Source organism: Ambystoma mexicanum, chromosome 4q, assembly GCF_040938575.1.
Source record: "Ambystoma mexicanum isolate Mex_15411 chromosome 4q, UKY_AmexF1_1, whole genome shotgun sequence".
Classification (NCBI taxonomy): domain Eukaryota; kingdom Metazoa; phylum Chordata; class Amphibia; order Caudata; family Ambystomatidae; genus Ambystoma; species Ambystoma mexicanum.
Window position 1 is genome coordinate 1,179,461,275 of NC_090928.1, and position 12,758 is coordinate 1,179,474,032.

Sequence of the window (12,758 nt, forward strand, 5' to 3'; positions counted from 1 at the left end):
AAAGTGCCTACTCGATCCTGAATCCATCGGAACACAGGAGACTGCGGGGGCTCATACCTCTTAGATCCTGTCCTGAGTGCCATAATAAAGAAACCTCATCCAACAATAACCCCCCTACCATCGCACCAAGAGTCTCACCCACCTTGAAATGAAAACTGGGACATTACCAACAACAAACCTTGCAAGAGTACTAGAGACGACAGGAAACCACCCGACCCTCTCAATGCAAAAAAACAGACCATGCGGCCAAACACAAGGCTCAGAGGAAAACTCCACCGTGACCCCTCGCATACAACAATGGAACAAGCATTTCAAAAGAAGAACCCTAACAAACTTCATACCGAAAACCGACCAACCCACAACACCTTAGAACTACAAATTCAAGGAAATGAAACACAAAAACAGTCGGAAGACATAGAACAGACCCTCTCAGAAAGTACAAGCAAACCCTCACCGCACTCAGACTGTGAACAAACTAAAGAGCCGATCCAAACAAATCAAGGAAACCAAACTTCTCAAGATCCACAAATCCCAACTACCTGGGACCAAACGGGAAACCAGCTAACAACAGAAATAAACGACCAAGCCAACCAATTGACCTGTAAAAGCCACACAGAGGACAATGAGATCGTCCGAGCTAATAAACAACCAGATATGCAATCTGAAATAAAAGAAACAAACAAACGGAGCGAGTTAACTGCAGACCGAACCCTCGCAAAAACTCAACCTAATCCATCAACGGCCGCTGCCAACAACCCAACCAGAGACACACGATCAACAGAAACGCCAAATCTCCGACCAGCCGAAATATCAGCGGCTACTCAGAACCAAACCGACAATGAAGAACCATCCAAACAATCAAGCCAAACGAATACCCCGAGAGTGCCGACGACAGCGACGACAAAAAAAGAAAAAGCAAAACAGGCCAAACAACAGTGGTTACAAGCCCACACTGCTCAAAAGCTATTAAATGAACCTCTGAAACACCCTCTGAATACAGCGACAGGAAAAGCTGCCCGTCTATCTTCAGACATCACTGAAATAGATTCTATCATGAACAGTGCAGAAAGAAGGAAAGAAATCTTCGGTGAGCCAACCCATTTGGCAACTCCATCCTGCACTTCGACGCCACTAACAAAACATTTCAACCAACAGAGCTGCGAATCCCATGGAAAACAAAGCCCACGCAGAGAAGCACAACACTTACACCTCAAAATAAAAAAGGAACAAAAAACTACCCAGTTTGACTACGATGCCGAGGAATCCTTCCATACGCCGGCGCAAGGAAGCACCACAATCCACCCTACCCCAACATCTGGAGTCACAGGAAAACACCTTTCTCCAAACGATGATAACCAAAATCAGAGACTTCCGACATCAATGTTTGAATTACAAAACATGTTGTTAGCAGTGGTCTCCCAATCCATGATACCCTTTCCTAAACTTCACGAAGCAATAAAAGACAACATACGAGATCAGGCCACTCTCCTGGCGATGATCCACACCAAGCAAATACACACAGAAGATTTCATAAATACAATCGGGAAACGTCTAGACTCTGAAGCAGAACAATCTTGCATCTGGCAACAAAGACCTTTTGAGATAGCACGAGGCGACAAGGAAGAAAAGATTCAACTCACAAAAGAACTTATGACCCTACTCAGAAACCAACAACAACAAGTGTCCTTACCGCAGAACACATCAAAAGAAAACACACTACCTTGTATGATACCTGAAAAATTAAACCTTGTTCAACCCAGTTCTACACCAAACAAACCTTCAACGTCTTCATCGGCCCAAACAACAAACCCATCAAACGTGTACAAAGAGAAAACAAAATTGACAAATGGCACACAAACCATGATCGGCAACAACACTTTCGGGATATTTGGTCCAACAAAAAAAACCGACAAAGAACCAGCAAAGAAACCCATCAAACACACCCAAAAGCAAACGGGATCACAAGCATTTCTACGAAACCTTTCAATACCAAAGCTGGTTCCAGAAACAACTACAGAAAAAGCACGAAAAAATCAAACTGAAAAGTCTGTAACGAAACATCCAGACCCACCGGCACCAAAGCCAAACAAAAAACCAGCAGCTGCAACAGCACCAACAGACAAGGACCAAAGCGCAGAATCAGATGATCTACTCAACCTAACGACGCATGATGACCCACCAACACAAGAAAAAATTAAAACAAAAAGTCAACTAAACGACTCAAGTCTAATAGTCATCGACGAATACCAACCAAATCACTCTGTCAGTTACACAATCTCGTGCAAAGAAATTTCAGACAGAGCAATGACGAACTCAATTGACGCTCCGAGTAAACAGTCAACCTATGGTGAAATCTCCTCAACATCGTTACTCAATGAAACAACCAGTAGCATGAGCACCAGGCACCCCCCAACTCGTCCAACAAAAGAACACCCTGGATCAAAACATCCGAGCGAACGCACAGATCTATCTGAACCAATATTCCTGAACCCATTTCAGACAACAGAATGCCACATGGTACAAATAGAAAACATCATCACGAGGCCTACCACACTGGTCCTAAACAGAGCGAACATTTTAATTCTTTTCCAAGCAATTCCAAACCTCATTCAAGTACGTTCTAGAGACATTGACCTAGTCATCTTTGCAGACGAAAACTCCAATGACAAAATATTATTAAAACTGCACAACAAAATAATTATGGAGCAAATCCTAACATCAAAAACCGCGCTACACAAGCTAGGCTTCAGCTGCACGTATGACATCAAAGCGAAATATGAAGATATCAGCAGAAAGGAAAACCCCAGAAACACCTTCATATCATATCATATCATATCATATCAAATCTCAATCAAGAACATTTGAGAAAACAGTCAAACGAGAGACATAACCACTCAAATAACCTTCCAACCGTGTCTGACCACTTTAAGAAGACTGTGGCCCAAAACTTTAAAACAATGCCACCAACAGCAACAGTGAACGCCAAGACAGACAACAGTACACCCAAGAAGACAGCATACATAACCAAGACGAATCAAGGATGAGCCACAACATAGATCGTCCTATCAGATGCCAATATGCATCAGAAGACAGTCTAAACCTCTCAGACTCTACAGAACTGAGCAATATCTCATAACCATTAACACATCAAACAGCTGGACCCTGTGCACATGGAATACACGGGGAAACTCCCACTTGTTTAACGACCCATCACCCGAATTCGAATCATATCAGATCATCTGTTTTCAAGAAACATGGCTTTCCAACACTCCATGCTGTGCCGGCTTTCTAGCCTTCCTAAACCCAGCTCCGACAAGAACCAAAGGAAGACCCACATCAGGACTACTAACGCTAATCAAGATCGACCGCACATGGTCAATACTGCACACAACAAACATCAACCCGTGGATACAAAATACAGTCATAAAAATAGTGACAAAGAAAGCCTAAGATCTTACAACAACGACATCCAAACAAGAAAGAAAAATTGCAATCACGAATCTGTACTGGAATCCAGCGGAAATCAACAATGAAGCGTTCTTGGACGGTGTCTTCCTAACAGTTGACAATCTCATTCTTAAACATACAAAAAGTGATTTCATACTATGTGGCGACCTAAACCTACACCTATGGCAACAAGACAGACAACCAACCCCTAACGAAAAACTAACAGTTAGTGCAAAAAAATGGATTAAAACTATCCATTGATTATCCTAAAGACGATACAGACAAGCCTCTTCCCATCTGGTCACGAGGCAAATCATCTGGTATAATTGATTACATCTATCTTTCCAAAGAGCTAAGAACTGCAGTACAAACTAAAAGCATAATCGCAACAACAAAGAGCGACCACAACCAACTTGTCGTAAATGTTAACTTAGGTGGCCTCTGTACCTAATACTCATTTACTGTTCTGAAATGTGGTAAACTTGGGTTTTTTCTCCCCTCGCAGGATTCTCTAACTTAGGTGGCCTCTGTACCTAATACTCATTTACTGTTGTGAATTGTGGTAAACTTGGGTTTTTTCTCCCCTCGCAGGATTCTCTAACTTAGGTGGCCTCTGTACCTAATACTCATTTACTGTTCTGAAATGTGGTAAACTTGGGGTTTTTCTCCCCTCGCAGGATTCTCTAACTTAGGTGGCCTCTGTACCTAATACTCATTTACTGTTCTGAAATGTGGTAAACTTGGGTTTTTTCTCCCCTCGCAGGATTCTCTAACTTAGGTGGGCTCTGTACCTAATACTCATTCACTGTTCTGAAATGTGGTAAACTTGGGCTTGCCGCTCACGTCCTGCCTGCGTGCTTCTCGTATCGTCTGTTTTCCCGCCCCCACACTCCCTCCTACTCCATGGTGCTCTCTATCTCACCTATCTTCTCTAACTGCTTCTCCATTGACTATCCTGCTCTCCTCACTAAATCTGGTAGGAAAAAGTTTAAAAAGGACATCCTGGTCTCCAACCCAGGCCTCCCTATCGCTGACACCTACACTAGTGCCTGCTCTAAGGAAACTCTCACTGACATCCTCTTTTTCGTACCTTCACCTGACCTATGGACCCTTCATATGGTCTCTGTGCTCTCTCCTTTTTCCTCTTCTCCCATTAATGGTGGCACCCGTTGGGATGTCCTCTTGGCCCCCTTCCGCTCCTCTAAGGCCATCATTAATGTCTACGCTAATGGGACCGTCTTGGTCCAAGGCCCTCAGGCCAACCTTCACCTCTTTGATAGACGCTTCCCTCGCCTCATCAACTTCCTTTCCTCCCCTGCTGTCCCCCCCTGTCTTCGGCTACCTTGCCTCTACCCTCCCTCCCTGCCCCCTCTCGCACTCCCTCTTCACCTCCTTCTTCTACACCTCCCCAGGGCGTACCTCTGATCTGTACCCCTCCCCGGAAGTCCTTCAAGGATGGCAACCTTCTCCACTTTGCCACTCTTAACTCTCGCTCTGCCATCAAGCATTCCTCCGATATCTGTCGCCTTCTTGAGGAACTGGACCTTGACGTACTCGGTCTCACTGAGACATGGTTCACAGCCAGCTCTGTCACGAGCTTTGACACACTCCTACCTGAAGGTTACAAGATCCTCTCTGTGCCCAGGCCCAACCGTGCAGGGGTGGGTGTTGCCCTTATCTTCCCTGAGTGGATTCCTGCCACTGTCACTCCTACGCAGACCTACTCCTCTTTTGAATGTCTTGTCTGCCGACTCTCTCTCTCCTAGCCATTCCCTTACCGTGGCTACTATCTATCGGCCACCTGGTCAAATTTCCTCCTTCCTCTCTGAGTGGGCTGACCTCTCCTCCTCACTCCTGTCCTATACCACTCAACTCCTCTTTCTTGGTGACTTCAACATCCACCTAGATGCCTCCTGTCCCCCCACTGGACTCTTTCGTGACCTCTGCGACTCTCTCTCACTCTCTATTCTCCCGTCTGGGCCTACTCATTCTGCAGGGCACACTCTTGATGCTCTGATCTCTTCTGACCTTCCCCTCTCTGTCCCTCTCTTCACTCCTCTCTCCTGGAGTGATCACTTTCTCCTATCCTCCCACCTCACCCTCCCTACCCCACAGGCAAAGCCACCCTCATCATTGCCACCCACCTTCTCGGTCATCCGACCCATGAAGCGCGTGTCAGTTGCGGCTTTCGCTGCCACCTTCTCGCCCCCACTCCCCCTTCGGCTGAATCCCACCCTGACACAGCCCTCTCCTTGCTCTACTCTGCTATATCTGATACTCTTGATATCCTTGCCCCTGTCATGAAAATCCGCCTGAAGCCCAAAGCCAAATGTACCTCCTGGTATGATTCGGATCTCGTCACCCTAAAACGCAAGTGCAGGGTGGCAGAGAGGAAATGGCGTGCTTCATGTTCATCCTCTGACAAACTGGCCTGCCGCCTGCTCCAAAGGCAATACCGTCTCTCTGTTCTCACCAAGAAAAGAGCCCTTCTCCAAGCCTGCATCTCTGTGGCATCTAACAACTCGGCTGAACTCTTTAAAATCTGCAAGGAGCTTGCCAACCCTGCTGCAGTCTCTACCTCTCTTGTCCCCTCCCAGGCCCTCTGCACTGCACTGGCCTCCCACTTCATCTCTAAAACTCAGGACATCCTGTCCTCACTCTCCTCCTATCACCTCCCCCCCTCTCTTCCCTGCTCTTCCTCTGGCCCTTCTGTAGCCACCCCTCCTCCCTCCTTCTCTGCCTTTCCCCTTTTTTCTGCTGACGACGTTTCCAGACAAGTCCGATCTATGAAAGTCTCGTCTAAACAGATTCACCCCTGTTCCTCCAAAACTATCAAGGACCACATCGACTCCCTGGCTCCTGCCCTGGCTGACTTTTGCAACCACTCCTTCACCTCTGGAGTCTTCCCATCCCCCCTCAAGCACTCCCTTGTGCACCCTCTCCTTAAGAAACCCTCTGCCGACCCCTCCTGTCCGGCTAACTATCGCCCAATCTCCATCACTCCCTTCCTGGGCAAGCTCCTGGAGAAACTGGCCATCTCCCAGCTTAACCTCCATGCTGAAGCTGTTGATAGTCTCCATGACCATCAATCTGGATTCAGACCGGCAAGAAGCACGGAAACTGCTCTCCTGAACATCCGTGAGGACCTGCTCTTGAACCTCGACTCCAACACTCCGTGTGTTCTCATTCTGCTCGATCTCTCTTCTGCCTTTGACACTGTCAACCATGCCATCCTGCTCAACCGTCTCCGTGATAACCTGGGTATCACTGGTCAAGCTCTGGCGTGGCTGACTTCTTTCCTTTCCAATCGACCCTCCCAGGTCCAACTTGGGTCCTTCCTCTCTGACATCTTTTTCTCCACCTGTGGCGTTCCCCAGGGATCTAATCTCTCTCCCTGGCTGTTCAACCAGTATCTGGCACTCCTTGCCCACTGCATCGCCGCCCTCTGCCCCAACTTTCAGTGCTATGCGGACGATACCCAGCTCATTTTCAGGCTACCCTCGGCCTCCTCCTCTCCCTCCCTCATCTCTGACTGTCTGTCTGCTATCCAGGAATGGTGTGCTGCCAATGACCTCTGCCTTAATGCTAGTAAGACTGAGATCCTACTCATCGGCACACCCACTCCCTCCTTCCCTGCAACTCTCTGGCCGGCCTCTCTTGGCCCTCTTCCTGCTCCTACCTGCAAGGCAAAAAACCTCGGGGTCATCTTCGACTCCACACTCTCCTTCTCTCCTCATATATCTGACGTCTCTAAGAAGTCACATTACCAGCTGCACCTCCTCAGAGGTATTCTTCCCTTCCTCTCCTTCCCCCAGAAGCTCACTGTCTCCCGAGCCCTGGCTCTCTCGAAGCTGGACTACTGTAACAGCCTCTATCTTAATCTGCATGCCTCCACTCTCCGCCCTCTGCAACTCATCCAGAACAGAACTGCGAGACTTGTCCTTGGCCTCAAGCCCAGGGACCGTATCTCTCCAGGACTGAAATCTCTACACTGGCTCCCAGTGGCTGTGAGGATTAAGTTCAAAACCCTCTGCATTGTCCACAAGGCCTTCTGGGGCCTGGGGCCTAAATACCTTCAACTCTCTCTTCCTAAATATCTTCCTTCCCGAGCCCTACGCTCATCCGTCTCCAACTCCCTCCTTCTCGAAACAACGAGCTGGGGGTAGATCTCTCTCCGCGGCATGGGCCTCCCTCTGGAACAGCCTTCCTGCCTCCCTGAAACTTGAGGAGAACCATCTCCGGTTCCGGAAGCACCTCAAAACCTTCCTCTTCACTTCTGCTTTCTCTCTCCCTCTCCCCTGCTAAATTCTTCACCAAAACTGCACTGATTCTGCAACTGGGCCACTCTCACTGACCTCGGTCCTGGGCCCAGTCACTCTTCACTTGCACTGCCTCCCTGGCAACCCCTGCACTGCGGGACTGTCTCTGTATCACTACAGCCCCCCCCAGCACTTGTCTGCACTCACCTTGCACTTGCCACCAGCTGGCCCTATTTATTTATTATTTTATTTCTATTCTACTTATTTGTACTGCACTCCCCCCCCCTCCCCCTTCCCCTTGCACTTTTTCCCTTCCCCCTACCCCTGCACTTGCGCGGTCTGAATGACACCTGGCCTAGTAGGATCGTTGTCTGTCTTCCCCTTGTTCCCCCCTCCCTGCCTCGTCACGCCTTGAAACACTTGTGTATAGGCGCGTTACAAATGCCATATCATATCATATCATATCATATCATGGACAAGACATGCCCCGCCAACCTCAGCCCAATCGTCCTACCCCGCTAGAAGTCTGCACAGCTGGGAAAAAACTCTGCATAACCCGACAAGCAACAAGTACACTTACAAGACAATTTATCCAAACTACCCTACCTGACGACCAGAAATTAAATTACGGATGGCTACTCCAACCTTACTACAAACCAACCAAACAGAATACTGCACAGGCTCATCAACATTCATACAGCAAGGAGTTAGTTGAAAGAAAAAGGGCACTGAGGAACACAGTGCGACAATTGACGAAAAAAAAAAGGCAAGGAATCATTCGTCAAAATAAAAGCGGCCAAACAAAGCTACAGAAACTGGATCAAAACGCACAACATGATGCTATTACAAGCAGATGCAGAAGCAATCTTAGAAACTTACAAAACACACAATCTTCGAGATCTATGGAATCTTCTGAACAACAACACAGCGGACCAGCAAAAACTGACAGGAAATGTGACCGAAGACCGATGGATTGTGAAGTGGGAGAATGGAAGACCAGGCTCCCGTCCTTCACCTCTCGCGCTTGGCCTAAAGGGTCACGACCCAGACACCCGCCACGAGAAGAGTTTGCCCATCTACCAGACGACCAAATACCCTGGTACAGGAACATACGGATGTGTCCATCTGCCTGCCCAGCAGCCCGCACTGGCCATGCCGACACCTGCGGCACGGATCAACTAGACTAAAACCTACACGTCGTTAGAGATGCCATGACAACCTAGCCAACGGTCAGCACACCTGTACAAATATACACACTGGACACTCCCGCACCAATCTACACGAAGAATATACTCAGTGCTATGACGTAGGCGACAGACATACTCACGGACGTGCATCTTTATTATTTTCCACATAGGCTTTCAAAATGCAGAAACGCAAGACGCGTCATGAACTCATCTAAAAAAGCTTGCTCACGCTTCTCCTAAAACCAGTTGCCACAATGAGAAATATAATGAAGACACGATACTGGTCATAAGACTATATGGTACTGTAACCTAAAGCGCCTGTGCACCAAGCGGCTCCACTTATACACCAGGCCTAAGTAGGCCGCAAGCAAGAGCTTCCATGGACGTTAAAAGAACAAGAGTCAGATTGCTGATCCTGCAGAATGAGCCCGGCGAAGCAACCAGCCAAGGTCGCAATGTTGCAAACCCACATTCCGAGAGCAAACCATCAAGGGCACGATGTTACAACCTTGCACGCCGCACACCAACGTTAAAGTCACACCTGCAAATTAAACCAGGCACACAGTGGAAAAACAATATTAATTGTGCAGAATTATGCCTCAAACACGGTCCCACCTCACGTGACCAAGCCGAACCTGACAGGATGCCAAGCCCAGGAGGAAGAAAGCGTCTGGATCTCTCGTTACAAGACATAAGCAGATACAATTAAAAGGCTCAATGGACATCTGCGACAGTGGGAGTAGTCGGCCTTCCAGCTATGAATAAGTCCTCACATTGTCTGCACGTACCCATAGTGAAACATTGTTGCAAATGACAGGTGCACCGAGAGCTGGGAACAGCGATGGTCCCAGGCTGGGAAGCTCGCGGGCGCACCAATCAGAACATGGGGCTCCTATCACTGACGCCATTAACTTTAACCAATCATCAGGGGTGTTCATGTAACAATTCTCATGTATCTAATTGTAGGGACAACCCAGATATATCACCTGACTAACCCTTGACCACTAACATTGTTCTCTATACGTGTGCTATACTAACCCTACCACTCGAGCAACCAATTAAGAGTGGCGATAGGTTTTTTGCTAACTTTCCAATGTGACGCAAGTAGCGCGTCATACTAAGGTAAAAAGGGCCTGCGAGCCCTACGATTGTGTGTGTGTCAGGACGGACGCGTACGCTCCTTGACCCATCCCTGCCGTTTTTGTCTAATAAACAGCAGAGTCACCTTGCTTCTTGCGTGTGTCTCATACTCTATCTCATCTGGGAAATACGGGAGGAGTTGGGGCCTCCCTGCCCGGAGGTCTGCGGACGGCCCGGCCGACCCCGGCAGAATTTCCCCCCGACAAATTGGAGGCACTGCTGAGATCTGTTTAAGATCCGCCTTTTTTATTTTACTTTTTCCAGGCACTCCCGCTGCGAGGAGGCCTGGCGGCGCGGCCCCCTCTGCCGTTGCCCCCTTCTGAGGACTACAGGACCATCGCGGAGCTGCAAGAAGACCGGACAGCGCAATCCGGATATAGGCCCTCGGGAGACGGTTGAGAAGTATCCCGCCCGCGGTTGGCGAATGTCCAGACGTGGTCCAGACGAGGGGAGGTGACGAGCCGCTTGGAGGGGTGCACGCAGTCGAGCGGCCCCGCATCAGGAGAACTTGGTGAGCATGACACGCACAACAAGCAATGCGAAATTGTGAGGGAGGGGGGAGGAATTAAATAAGGGAGGAGGGAGGTGTTGCACAGGTGCGCGGCGAAGGTTTAACAATCTAGTGTTGGCAATGGAATGAATGGTAGTGAAACGAGTGCGAGAGCAGTCGGCTACGTCACGCGAAAGAGGGGGGCGGAGCACGAAAACATCACGTGCGGCCGCTCATAGACACTGATTGGCCTAGGTCGCGACTACGTGTAAGGGTGGGTGTTTGTGGTTTCCTACGATTTGGCATTTATTGATCAATGAGTAGATGAGGATCCCTATTGTTCGAGCAAGAAACTTGATAGGTAGATGACGTTTCCCTGTAGGCGGTAGCTAGTTAGTTGCCCAATACGGAAGATAATTGGCTGGTTAAGCCCTCCTGTTGAGGGGCGTATCACACGCGAGGTGACGCAGCGTGCGCAGTCCGATTATATTATTGATTTGATTACCTTGTTCCAGGAGTGACAGGAAGACAGCTGTAGGGTTAACGGGGGTAGATTGCAAGCGTATTTTGAACTTAAAGAATATACGAAGAGCTTACCAGTAGCTCGAAGAGATCGGTGACGTCACCAGTAGGGCTTTCATAGGATATCGCGAGCACAAGACATATTAGTTTTAAGAGTGGGGGGGAAGAGAAATATGGTAAGGGAATGGAAACGGAGATAAACGGTAAATGAGTTGATCGGGGAAAGGAGAAAGGGGGGTGTGGCTGCGCACGGAGAACGCCGGCCACGGCAAGTGTAAAAGGGGGAGGAGCACGTAAAAATAGGACAACTGTATAAGAGCGTCATAAGGGGTACGCAGCCGCAGGGGGCTACGTGCGCCTCGGCCGCAGGGGGCCGTAAGGGTGTTGTATAAAGAAAGAAAGACAGAAGGAAATATACAAATGTAAAATATCATATTTTTTATAACTATTCATTAGCGGATTGTCGTAAGTCCCCAAACTTACGGGGCCAGGTAAACAATATAAGGTTGTATATTGTAAACTGCTAGTGAGACAAACTGCTACCAGATAGGGGAAGGGTAACAAGTGGAGCGCTACTATGTCATAAGGGACAGGGTCGGGAGGGTGGGGGAACACCCTCACTACCCCACTACAACACATATGCACAACTCTGCCACCCCATAGGGAGAAACTAATTAAGTACAGCATAGAATGGACCCAGGGGACGGATAACAAAATGCTAACACCGTGGCCGCCTAATGGTAGCTTCGATCCATATGCCCAACATTCACTGCTAAACCATCTGCACAATACATACAAGGGGAAGAAGTTGGCAAACCATGTGGAGGTGTTTAACTTATGGAGGATGTTCCAGGGGTCCCGACCAGGACCAAATGGAATGTTCACTATGGGGGAAAAACCGGAAGAAAAAGAGATTAAGGAGAAAGGAGAGGATGGGAAAGAGGGGAGTGAAAGCAGAAAGAACACAGGGAACGGGGGAGAAGGAGGAGAAAAGAATAATAAATTAGATGACATAAAAAAGGAACCGAGCAACGAGATACCCATAACACAGGAAGTGAAAACAGAGGGAGGGGGGCTGTACCCTTTAAGAGAATTAGGAGAAATAGAAAGAGGACAGTTAAGGGCGGCTGAGGGATACTCGAACCCGGCATACAGCCCTCCACCATATGTGGCTCATAGGAAGATGCCAGTGGGGGAGGGGAGGACTGGAGAAGAGCAGACTGTGGAGATAGGAAATGATGAGTGGGTAGCTGCACAGATACTATTAAAATTACGAGGTTCACTAACTGGAGAAGAGAAGGAGGTAGTAAAGAAAACAGACGAGGATAGTGCCAGGGAGAGTGAAATGAGGGGGGAAGAGCTATTACGGCAAAAGGAAGAGATTTTGGAGGAACGACTAGCAAAGCTAAGGGATGAGCAGAATGAATTGATCAAACAGCTCGAGAGGGAGGAGAGAGAGAGAGCGAGGAAAAGGAAAGAAGGTAAGAACGAATTGGAAAAAATAAGGGAACGGAATGAGGAGCAAAGGAGAGAAGCTGAAAGGGTAAAAGCAGCAGCAGAAAGAGTATCAAGAGTAGTGCTGCGAGAGAAGAAGAGGGAAGAAGAAGAAAAAGAAAAAGAAATGGCAATGTGGAAGAGGAGGTTACTATCAGAAACAACTAAGAAATATGAAGAAGGGAAGGTAATAGAGAGTATAGTAGAAAGAGAAAGGGT